The sequence below is a fragment of the Coregonus clupeaformis genome, unplaced genomic scaffold (genome assembly GCF_020615455.1).
Source record: "Coregonus clupeaformis isolate EN_2021a unplaced genomic scaffold, ASM2061545v1 scaf0098, whole genome shotgun sequence".
NCBI lineage: Eukaryota > Metazoa > Chordata > Actinopteri > Salmoniformes > Salmonidae > Coregonus > Coregonus clupeaformis.
The window spans coordinates 374,268-387,198 of NW_025533553.1; the positions used below are offsets into that span (position 1 = coordinate 374,268).

The 12,931-nt window shown below is 46.9% G+C and overlaps 2 non-coding genes across 2 annotated transcripts; both read right to left on the reverse strand.

Moving 5' to 3' along the window:
* Nucleotides 1–934: 934 nt before the first annotated feature.
* Nucleotides 935–1,030, reverse strand: LOC123483376. Its single transcript, XR_006658216.1, has one exon. It is a non-coding gene; the product is annotated as a small nucleolar RNA U13 (small nucleolar RNA).
* A 7,779-nt stretch (nt 1,031–8,809) lies between these two features.
* LOC121585252 lies at nt 8,810–8,905 on the reverse strand. Its single transcript, XR_006003830.2, has one exon. It is a non-coding gene; the product is annotated as a small nucleolar RNA U13 (small nucleolar RNA).
* Nucleotides 8,906–12,931: the final 4,026 nt, after the last annotated feature.

Genomic DNA, 12,931 nt, shown 5'->3' on the forward strand with positions numbered 1-12,931 from the left:
TTCTGACGGGCCGCCCCAGGTGGTGAAGGTAGGAAACAACACCTCCACTTCGCTGATCCTCATCACAGGGGTCCCACAAGGGTGCGTGCTCAGCCCCCTCCTGTACTCCCTGTTCACCCATGATTGCGTGGCCACGCACTCCTCCAACTCAATCATCAAGTTTGCAGACGACACAAATTTCCGCTTGGCCCCTAAAACCCTCAGGAACTTTTATAGATGCACAATTGAGAGCATCCTTTCGGGCTGTATCACCACCTGGTACGGCAACTGCACTGCCAGAGGGTGGTGCGGTCTGCCCAACACATCACCGGTGGCACACTGCCTGCCCTCCAGGACACCTACAGCACCCGATGTCACAGGAAGGCCAAAAATATCATCAAGGTCATCAACCACCCAAGCCACGGCCTGTTCACCCCACTATCATCCAGAAGGTGAGGTCAGTACAGGTGCATCAAAGCTGGGACCGAGAGACTGAAAAACAGCTTCTATCTCAAGGCCATCAGACTGTTAAATAGCCATCACTAGCCGGCTACCACCCAGTTACTCAACCCTGCACCTTAGAGGCTGCTGCCCTATATACATAGACATGGAATCACTGGCCACTTTAATAATGGAACACAAGTCACTTTAAAAATGTTTACACACTGCTTTACTCATCTCATATGTGTATACTGTATTCTATTCTACTGTATTTTTGTCAATGCCACTCCAACATTGCTCCTCCTAATAATTTGTGTATGTGTATTGTTGTGAATTATTAGATACTATTGCGCTGTTGGAGTTAGGAACACAAGCATTTCGCTACACCAACGATAACATCTACCAAATATGAGTATGTGACCAATACAATTTGGCAATGTACACATATGTTCCCCATGCCAATAACGCCCCTTGTACTGAATTACTTAACAAATAAATGGAAACCCCGGTTCATGATCAGACGGTTGAGGTGCATTGCGTAACAATGAGGTCACACCTGTCACAGACAAACCATGCCGCTCCCGATCATCACACGAATGAACCGAAGGATCAATGTTTGTAAACGTTCCAAAAGTATTAGAGGAATGCTCATGGTTTTTTAGAAACGGGTTTGGAAACAAAGTCCAACTTTTCTTGTATAATTGCATTCAACGAACAGTAAAAAACATATAATCTAAATTACTCAACATGAAAAAAACTAAAATGTTTGTGAATTTCCTATAAAGTACAGCAAACCATCAGTATTTCATGTTATAATATATTCACAACTGATGCATTCTGGGACAGGTCCATTGGCTAGCTACCAGAGAGGAAGAGGCGAAGCGAGAGCGATAATTGGGCCTGAAATCTGTTTTCTCCAGCAGGTGCCGTTTTGTCGTTTCTTTTTCGCTCACCAAGCCAGGAGTTTTTGTATGGAGGTCAATGAGAGTGTCTAATTTGGTTAACAAAAAATGTAATGGCCTATTTTCTATGTGTGTCTTATTTGATCGAATATATGTTTCGTATTGATTTGGTTGTTTAGAGTGTACTGATATATCTAGGACACGTGACATCCCGGCAACTTTGAGAAAAAACACTTTATATCGGAGTTGTGCCTGGTCGTCACTAGTCACCACAGCCACAAAGTCATACACCTCGCCAGCTAAAGCTAACTCTCTCTCCTCTGCTCTTGTCCTTCTAGACCTGTCTGCTGCCTTTGATACTGTGAACCATCAGATCCTCCTCTCCACCCTCTCCGAGCTGGGCATCTCCGGCGCGGCTCACTCTTGGATTGCGTCCTACCTGACCGGTCGCTCCTACCAAGTGGCGTGGCGAGAAGCTGTCTCCGCACCACGTGCTCTCACCACTGGTGTCCCCCAGGGCTCAGTTCTAGGCCCTCTCCTATTCTCGCTATACACCAAGTCACTTGGCTCTGTCATATCCTCACATGGCCTCTCCTATCATTGCTACGCTGACGATACACAACTAATCTTCTCCTTTCCCCCCTTCTGATAACCAGGTGGCGAATCGCATCTCTGCATGTCTGGCAGACATATCAGTATGGATGACGGATCACCACCTCAAGCTGAACCTTGGCAAGACGGAGCTGCTCTTCCTCCCGGGGAAGGACTGCCCGTTCCATGATCTCGCCATCACGGTTGACAACTCCGTTGTGTCCTCCTCCCAAAGTGCGAAGAGCCTTGGCGTGACCCTGGACAATACCCTGTCGTTCTCCGCTAACATCAAGGCGGTGACCCGATCCTGCAGGTTCATGCTCTACAACATTCGGAGAGTACGACCCTGCCTTACACAGGAAGCGGCACAGGTCCTAATCCAGGCACTTGTCATCTCCCGTCTGGATTACTGCAACTCGCTGTTGCGAGTTGCAGTACAATGACAATGACAAACAGCGCCGGAAGAAGATGGCTGCCGTTTTACAGCCCTCTAACCAATTGTACTACTATGTGTGTTTTTCCGCGTTATTTGTAATTTATTTTGTACATAATGTTTCTGCCATCGTACGCTTATAACCAAAGAGAGCTTCTGGATATCAGGACAGCGATTACTCACCTCGCGTTGGACGAAGACTTTTCTTCAACGAGGCGTTCGCGAAGGATATTCTACAGACACCCAACAAGGCCCAGATCCCCGTCATTCGCGTGAGGAAGAGACGGAGATATCGTGGACGCAGATCCGGGTGCCTTGTAAGGATCCGACGGCGTAACGAGTAAACTGCCTCTCCCATCAATCCTATTAGCCAATGTTCAATCTTTTGAGAATAAAATTGACGATTTAAGATTACGGTTATCCTACCAACGGGACATTAAAAACTGTAATATCTTATGTTTCACGGAGTCGTGGCTGAACGACAACAATGACAACATTCAGCTAGCAGGCTATACGCTACATCGGCAGGACAGAACGGCAGACTCCGGAAAGACGAGGGGTGGCGGTCTCTGTATATTTGTAAACAACAGCTGGTGCACAAAATCAAATACTAAGGAAGTCTCGAGGTTTTGCTCGCCTGAGGTAGAGTATCTTATGATAAGCTGTAGACCACACTATTTACCAAGAGAGTTTTCATCTATATTTTTCATAGCTGTCTATCTACCACCACAAACCAATGCTGGCATTAAGATTGCACTGAATGAGTTGTACAAGGCCATTAATCAACAGGAAAACGCTCATCCAGATGCAGCGCTCCTAGTAGCCGGGGACTTTAATGCAGGGAAACTTAAATCCGTTCTACCTCATTTCTACCAGCATGTTAAATGTGCAACCAGAGGGGAAAAAACTCTAGACCACCTTTACTCCACACACAGAGACGCATACAAAGCTCTCCCTCGCCCTCCATTTGGCAAATCTGACCATAACTCTATCCTCCTGATTCCTGCTTATAAGCAAAAACTGAAGCAGGAAGCACCAGTGATTCGGCTAATAAAAAAGTGGTCAGATGACGCAGATGCTAAGCTACAGGACTGTTTTGCTAGCACAGACTGGAACATGTTCCGGCAGCATTCTTCAGACAGCATTGAGGAGTACACCACATCAGTCACTGGCTTCATCAATAAGTGCATCGATGATGTCGTCCCCACAGTGACCGTACGTACATACCCCCAACCAGAAGCCATGGATTACAGGAAACATCCGCACTGAGCTAAAGGGTAGAGCTGCCGCTTTCAAGGAACGGGACTCTAACCCGGACGCTTATAAGAAATCCCGCTATGACCTCCGACGAACCATCAAACAGGCAAAGAGTCAATACAGGTCTAAGATTGAATCATACTACACTGGCTCTGACGCTCGTCGGATGTGGCAGGGCTTGAAAACTATTACAGACTACAAAGGGAAGCACATCCGCGAGCTGCCCAGTGACACAAGCCTACCAGACGAGCTAAACCACTTCTATGCTCGCTTCGAGGCAAGCAACACTGAAGCATGCATGAGAGCACCAGCTGTTCCGGACGACTATGTGATCACGCTCTCCGTAGCCGATGTGAGTAAGACTTTTAAGCAGGTCAACATTCACAAGGCCGCAGGGCCAGACGGATTACCAGGACGTGTACTCCGAGCATGTGCTGACCAACTGGCAAGTGTCTTCACTGACATTTTCAACATGTCCCTGACTGAGTCTGTAATACCAACATGTTTCAAGCAGACCACCATAGTCCCCGTGCCCAAGAACTCTAAGATAACCTGCCTAAATGACTACCCGACCCGTAGCACTGACGTCTGTAGCCATGAAGTGCTTTGAAAGACTGGTCATGGCTCACATCAACAGCATAATCCCAGAAACCCTAGACCCACTCCAATTTGCATACCGCCCCAACAGATCCACAGATGATGCAATCTCTATCGCACTCCACACTGCCCTTTCCCACCTGGACAAGAGGAACACCTACGTGAGAATGCTATTCATTGACTACAGCTCAGCATTCAACACCATAGTGCCCTCTAAGCTCATCACTAAGCTAAGGATCCTGGGACTAAACACCTCCCTCTGCAACTGGATCCTGGACTTCCTGACGGGCCGCCCCCAGGTGGTAAGGGTAGGTAACAACACATCTGCCACACTGATCCTCAACACGGGGGCCCCTCAGGGGTGCGTGCTCAGTCCCCTCCTGTACTCTCTGTTCACCCATGACTGCATGGCCAGGCACGACTCCAACACCATCATTAAGTTTGCCGACGACACAACAGTGGTAGGCCTGATCACCGACAACGATGAGACAGCCTATAGGGAGGAGGTCAGAGATCTGGCCGTGTGGTGCCAGGACAACAACCTCTCCCTCAACGTGACCAAGACAAAGGAGATGATTGTGGACTACAGGGAAAAAAAAGAGGACTGAGCACGCCCCCATTCTCATCGACGGGGCTGTAGTGGAACAGGTTGAGAGCTTCAAGTTCCTTGGTGTCCACATCACCAACGAACTATCATGGTCCAAACACACCAAGACAGTCGTGAAGAGGGCACGACAAAGCCTATTCCCCCTCAGGAGACTAAAAAGATTTGGCATGGGTCCTCAGATCCTCAAAAAATTCTACAGCTGCACCATCGAGAGCATCCTGACTGGTTGCATCACCGCCTGGTATGGCAACTGCTTGGCCTCTGACCGCAAGGCACTACAGAGGGTAGTGCGTACGGCCCAGTACATCACTGGGGCAAAGCTCCCTGCCATCCAGGACCTCTATACCAGGCGGTGTCAGAGGAAGGCCCTCAAAATTGTCAAAGACTCCAGCCACCCTAGTCATAGACTGTTCTCTCTGCTACCGCACGGCAAGCGGTACCGGAGTGCCAAGTCTAGGTCCAAAAGACTTCTCAACAGCTTCTACCCCCAAGCCATAAGACTCCTGAACAGCTAATCATGGCTACCCGGACTATTTGCACTGCCCCCCACCCCATCCTTTTTACGCTGCTGCTACTCTGTTAAGTATTTATGCATAGTCACTTTAACTCTACCCACATGTACATATTACCTCAACTACCTCAACTAGCCGGTGCCCCCCGCACATTGACTATGCAACGGTACCCCCCTGTATATATAGCCTCCCTACTGTCACTTTATTTTACTGTATATATAGCCTCCCTACTGTCACTTTATTTTACTTCTGCTCTTTTTTTCTCAACACTTTTTTTGTTGTTGTTTTATTCTTACTTTTTTTTTGTTTAAAATAAATGCACTGTTGGTTAAGGGCTGTAAGTAAGCATTTCACTGTAATGTCTGCACCTGTTGTATTCGGCGCATGTGACCAATAAAATTTGATTTGATTTGATTTGATTTGTTGGCTGGGCTCCCTGCCTGTGCCATTAAACCCCTACAACTCATCCAGAATGCCGCAGCCCGTCTGGTGTTCAACCTTCCCAAGTTCTCTCACGTCACCCCGCTCCTCCGCACACTCCACTGGCTTCCAGTTGAAGCTCGCATCTGTTACAAGACCATGGTGCTTGCCTATGGAGCTGTGAGGGGAACGGCACCTCCGTACCTTCAGGCTCTGATCAGTCCCTACACCCAAACGAGGGCATTGCGTTCATCCACCTCTGGCATGCTGGCTCCCCTTCCTCTGCGGAAGCGTAGTTCCCGCTCAGCCCAGTCAAAACTGTTCGCTGCTCTGGCACCCCAATGGTGGAACAAGCTCCCTCACGACACCAGGACAGCGGAGTCACTCACCACCTTCCGGAGACATTTGAAACCCCACCTCTTTAAGGAATACCTGGGATAGGATAAAGTAATCCTTCTACCCCCCCTTAAAAAATTAATTAAATAAATAATAATAATTGTAAAGTGGTTAGCCCACTGGTTATAGGGTGAATGCACCAATTTGTAAGTCGCTCTGGATAAGAGAGTCTGCTAAATGACGTAAATGTAAATGTAAATGTATTTCCACAATGTATCTTCATAAAATGTGATTTTAAACTTAACCCTAACCTTTTTTTGTTTGTATTATCTTTTACCAGATCTAATGTGTTATATTCTCCCACATTTATTTCACATTTCCACAAATTTCATAGTGTTTCCTTTCAAATGGTATCAAGAATATGCATATCCTTGCTTCAGGTCCTGAGATACAGGCAGTTACATTTGGGTCATTTTAGGCGAAAATTGAAAAAAGGGTCCAAACCTTAAGAGGTTAACATTATCCTCAGCTCTGGCATCTTCCCCAATATTTAGATCCAAGAACTGATCACCCCAATCCACAAAGATGTGGACAAATTTGACCCCAATAACTACCATGGGATGTGCAACCTTGGGAAAATCGTCTGCATTATCATTAACAGCAGACTTGTACATTTCCTCAGTGAAAACAATGACCTAAGCAAATGTCAAATTGGCTTTTTTCCAAATTACCATAGAACAGACTCCTGAGTGGCGCAGTGGTCTAAGGCTCTGCATCTCAGTGCTAGAGGCGTCACTATAGACTCTGGTTCAATTCCAGGCTGTATCACAATCCGGCCGTGATTGGGAGTCCCATACGGCGGTGCACAATTGGCCCAGGGTAGGCCGTCATTGTAACTAAGAATTTGTTCTTAACTGAATTGCCTAGTTAAATAACGGTGAAAATATAGAGGTAAAAAAATGACTATGTATTCACTCTGCACACCCTAATTGGCAAAGTCTTCTCATGCGTTGTTGACTTCAAAATCTTTTGACTCAATTTGGAATGAGGGTCTTCTAAACAAATTGATGGAAAGTGGTGTTGGGGGAAAACATTCAACATTATAAATCCATGTACACAAACAACACAGTTAAAATTTGCAAAAAACACACACATTTCTTTCCACAGGGCCGTGGGGTGAGACAGGGATGCAGCTTAAGCCCCACCCTCTTCAACATATATATCAACGAATTGGCAAGGGCATTAGAACAGTCTGCAGCACCCGGCCAAAAATAATGGTGTTCCAAAAAAGGTCCAGTTGCCAGGACCACAAATTCAAATACCATCTAGACACCGTTGCCCTAGAGCACACAAAAAACGATACATACCTCGGCCTAAACATCAGTGCCACAGGTAACTTCCACAAAGCTGTGTACAATCTGAGAGACAAGGCAAGAAGGGCCTTCTATGCCATCAAAAGGAACATAAAATGTGACATACCAATTAGGATCTGGCTACAAATACTTGAATCACTTATAGAACCCATTGCCTTTTATGGTTGTGAGGTCTGGGGTCCACTCACCAACCAAGAATTCTCAAAATGGGACAAACACCAAATTGACGTCTTGCTCCCAGATAAGCTAAACACCTTCTTCGCCCGCTTTTAGGATAACACAGTGCCACCGACGCGGTGCAATCGCTATCCCATCTGGACGTCAGAATGCTGTTCATTGACTATAGCTCAGCCTTCAACACCATAGTACCCTCCAAGCTCATTATTAAGCTCGGGGCCCTGGGTCTGAACCCCGCTCTGTGCAACTGGGTCCTGGACTTTCTGACGGGCCGCCCCAGGTGGTGAAGGTAGGAAACAACACCTCCACTTCGCTGATCCTCATCACAGGGGTCCGACAAGGGTGCGTGCTCAGCCCCCTCCTGTACTCCCTGTTCACCCATGATTGCGTGGCCACGCACTCCTCCAACTCAATCATCAAGTTTGCAGATGACACAAATTTCCGCTTGGCCCCTAAAACCCTCAGGAACTTTTATAGAGAGCATCCTTTCGGGCTGTATCACCACCTGGTACGGCAACTGCACTGCCAGAGGGTGGTGCGGTCTGCCCAACACATCACCGGTGGCACACTGCCTGCCCTCCAGGACACCTACAGCACCCGATGTCACAGGAAGGCCAAAAATATCATCAAGGTCATCAACCACCCAAGCCACGGCCTATTCACCCCACTATCATCCAGAAGGTGAGGTCAGTACAGGTGCATCAAAGCTGGGACCGAGAGACTGAAAAACAGCTTCTATCTCAAGGCCATCAGACTGTTAAATAGCCATCACTAGCCGGCTACCACCCAGTTACTCAACCCTGCACCTTAGAGGCTGCTGCCCTATATACATAGACATGGAATCACTGGCCACTTTAATAATGGAACACAAGTCACTTTAAAAATGTTTACACACTGCTTTACTCATCTCATATGTGTATACTGTATTCTATTCTACTGTATTTTTGTCAATGCCACTCCAACATTGCTCCTCCTAATAATTTGTGTATGTGTATTGTTGTGAATTATTAGATACTATTGCGCTGTTGGAGTTAGGAACACAAGCATTTCGCTACACCAACGATAACATCTACCAAATATGAGTATGTGACCAATACAATTTGGCAATGTACACATATGTTCCCCATGCCAATAACGCCCCTTGTATTGAATTACTTAACAAATAAATGGAAACCCCGGTTCATGATCAGACGGTTGAGGTGCATTGCGTAACAATGAGGTCACACCTGTCACAGACAAACCATGCCGCTCCCGATCATCACATGAATGAACCGAAGGATCAATGTTTGAAAACGTTCCAAAAGTATTAGAGGAATGCTCATAGTTTTTTAGAAACGGGTTTGGAAACAAAGTCCAACTTTTCTTGTATAATTGCATTCAACGAACAGTAAAAAACATATAATCTAAATTACTCAACATGAAAAAAACTAAAATGTTTGTGAATTTCCTATAAAGTACAGCAAACCATCAGTATTTCATGTTATAATATATTCACAACTGATGCATTCTGGGACAGGTCCATTGGCTAGCTACCAGAGAGGAAGAGGCGAAGCGAGAGCGATAATTGGGCCTGAAATCTGTTTTCTCCAGCAGGTGCCGTTTTGTCGTTTCTTTTTCGCTCACCAAGCCAGGAGTTTTTGTATGGAGGTCAATGAGAGTGTCTAATTTGGTTAACAAAAAATGTAATGGCCTATTTTCTATGTGTGTCTTATTTGATCGAATATATGTTTCGTATTGATTTGGTTGTTTAGAGTGTACTGATATATCTAGGACACGTGACATCCCGGCAACTTTGAGAAAAAAACATTTTATATCGGAGTTGTGCCTGGTCGTCACTAGTCACCACAGCCACAAAGTCATACACCTCGCCAGCTAAAGCTAACTCTCTCTCCTCTGCTCTTGTCCTTCTAGACCTGTCTGCTGCCTTTGATACTGTGAACCATCAGATCCTCCTCTCCACCCTCTCCGAGCTGGGCATCTCCGGCGCGGCTCACTCTTGGATTGCGTCCCTACCTGACCGGTCGCTCCTACCAAGTGGCGTGGCGAGAAGCTGTCTCCGCACCACGTGCTCTCACCACTGGTGTCCCCCAGGGCTCAGTTCTAGGCCCTCTCCTATTCTCGCTATACACCAAGTCACTTGGCTCTGTCATATCCTCACATGGCCTCTCCTATCATTGCTACGCTGACGATACACAACTAATCTTCTCCTTTCCCCCTTCTGATAACCAGGTGGCGAATCGCATCTCTGCATGTCTGGCAGACATATCAGTATGGATGACGGATCACCACCTCAAGCTGAACCTTGGCAAGACGGAGCTGCTCTTCCTCCCGGGGAAGGACTGCCCGTTCCATGATCTCGCCATCACGGTTGACAACTCCGTTGTGTCCTCCTCCCAAAGTGCGAAGAGCCTTGGCGTGACCCTGGACAATACCCTGTCGTTCTCCGCTAACATCAAGGCGGTGACCCGATCCTGCAGGTTCATGCTCTACAACATTCGGAGAGTACGACCCTGCCTTACACAGGAAGCGGCACAGGTCCTAATCCAGGCACTTGTCATCTCCCGTCTGGATTACTGCAACTCGCTGTTGGCTGGGCTCCCTGCCTGTGCCATTAAACCCCTACAACTCATCCAGAATGCCGCAGCCCGTCTGGTGTTCAACCTTCCCAAGTTCTCTCACGTCACCCCGCTCCTCCGCACACTCCACTGGCTTCCAGTTGAAGCTCGCATCTGTTACAAGACCATGGTGCTTGCCTATGGAGCTGTGAGGGGAACGGCACCTCCGTACCTTCAGGCTCTGATCAGTCCCTACACCCAAACGAGGGCATTGCGTTCATCCACCTCTGGCCTGCTGGCTCCCCTTCCTCTGCGGAAGCATAGTTCCCGCTCAGCCCAGTCAAAACTGTTCGCTGCTCTGGCACCCCAATGGTGGAACAAGCTCCCTCACGACGCCAGGACAGCGGAGTCACTCACCACCTTCCGGAGACATTTGAAACCCCACCTCTTTAAGGAATACCTGGGATAGGATAAATTAATCCTTCTACCCCCCCTTAAAAAATTAATAAAATAAATAATAATAATTGTAAAGTGGTTATCCCACTGGTTATAGGGTGAATGCACCAATTTGTAAGTCGCTCTGGATAAGAGAGTCTGCTAAATGACGTAAATGTAAATGTAAATGTATTTCCACAATGTATCTTCATAAAATGTGATTTTAAACTTAACCCTAACCTTTTTTGTTTGTATTATCTTTTACCAGATCTAATGTGTTATATTCTCCCACATTTATTTCACATTTCCACAAATTTCATAGTGTTTCCTTTCAAATGGTATCAAGAATATGCATATCCTTGCTTCAGGTCCTGAGATACAGGCAGTTACATTTGGGTCATTTTAGGCGAAAATTGAAAAAAAGGGTCCAAACCTTAAGAGGTTAACATTATCCTCAGCTCTGGCATCTTCCCCAATATTTAGATCCAAGAACTGATCACCCCAATCCACAAAGATGTGGACAAATTTGACCCCAATAACTACCATGGGATGTGCAACCTTGGGAAAATCGTCTGCATTATCATTAACAGCAGACTTGTACATTTCCTCAGTGAAAACAATGACCTAAGCAAATGTCAAATTGGCTTTTTTCCAAATTACCATAGAACAGACTCCTGAGTGGCGCAGTGGTCTAAGGCTCTGCATCTCAGTGCTAGAGGCGTCACTATAGACCCTGGTTCAATTCCAGGCTGTATCACAATCCGGCCGTGATTGGGAGTCCCATACGGCGGTGCACAATTGGCCCAGAGTCATCCAGGGTAGGCCGTCATTGTAAATAAGAATTTGTTCTTAACTGAATTGCCTAGTTAAATAACGGTGAAAATATAGAGGTAAAAAAATGACTATGTATTCACTCTGCACACCCTAATTGGCAAAGTCTTCTCATGCGTTGTTGACTTCAAAGAACTTTTGACTCAATTTGGAATGAGGGTCTTCTAAACAAATTGATGGAAAGTGGTGTTGGGGGGAAAACATTCAACATTATAAATCCATGTACACAAACAACACAGTTAAAATTTGCAAAAAACACACACATTTCTTTCCACAGGGCCGTAAGGGTGAGACAGGGATGCAGCTTAAGCCCCACCCTCTTCAACATATATATCAACGAATTGGCAAGGGCATTAGAACAGTCTGCAGCACCCGGCCAAAAATAATGGTGTTCCAAAAAAGGTCCAGTTGCCAGGACCACAAATTCAAATACCATCTAGACACCGTTGCCCTAGAGCACACAAAAAACGATACATACCTCGGCCTAAACATCAGCGCCACAGGTAACTTCCACAAAGCTGTGTACAATCTGAGAGACAAGGCAAGAAGGGCCTTCTATGCCATCAAAAGGAACATAAAATGTGACATACCAATTAGGATCTGGCTACAAATACTTGAATCACTTATAGAACCCATTGCCTTTTATGGTTGTGAGGTCTGGGGTCCGCTCACCAACCAAGAATTCTCAAAATGGGACAAACACCAAATTGACGGCTCCCAGATAAGCTAAACACCTTCTTCGCCCGCTTTGAGGATAACACAGTGCCACCGACGCGGTGCAATCGCTATCCCATCTGGACGTCAGAATGCTGTTCATTGACTATAGCTCAGCCTTCAACACCATAGTACCCTCCAAGCTCATTATTAAGCTCGGGGCCCTGGGTCTGAACCCCGCTCTGTGCAACTGGGTCCTGGACTTTCTGACGGGCCGCCCCCAGGTGGTGAAGGTAGGAAACAACACCTCCACTTCGCTGATCCTCATCACAGGGGTCCCACAAGGGTGCGTGCTCAGCCCCCTCCTGTACTCCCTGTTCACCCATGATTGCGTGGCCACGCACTCCTCCAACTCAATCATCAAGTTTGCAGACGACACAAATTTCCGCTTGGCCCCTAAAACCCTCAGGAACTTTTATAGATGCACAATTGAGAGCATCCTTTCGGGCTGTATCACCACCTGGTACGGCAACTGCACTGCCAGAGGGTGGTGCGGTCTGCCCAACACATCACCGGTGGCACACTGCCTGCCCTCCAGGACACCTACAGCACCCGATGTCACAGGAAGGCCAAAAATATCATCAAGGTCATCAACCACCCAAGCCACGGCCTGTTCACCCCACTATCATCCAGAAGGTGAGGTCAGTACAGGTGCATCAAAGCTGGGACCGAGAGACTGAAAAACAGCTTCTATCTCAAGGCCATCAGACTGTTAAATAGCCATCACTAGCCGGCTACCACCCAGTTACTCAACCCTGCACCTTAGAGGCT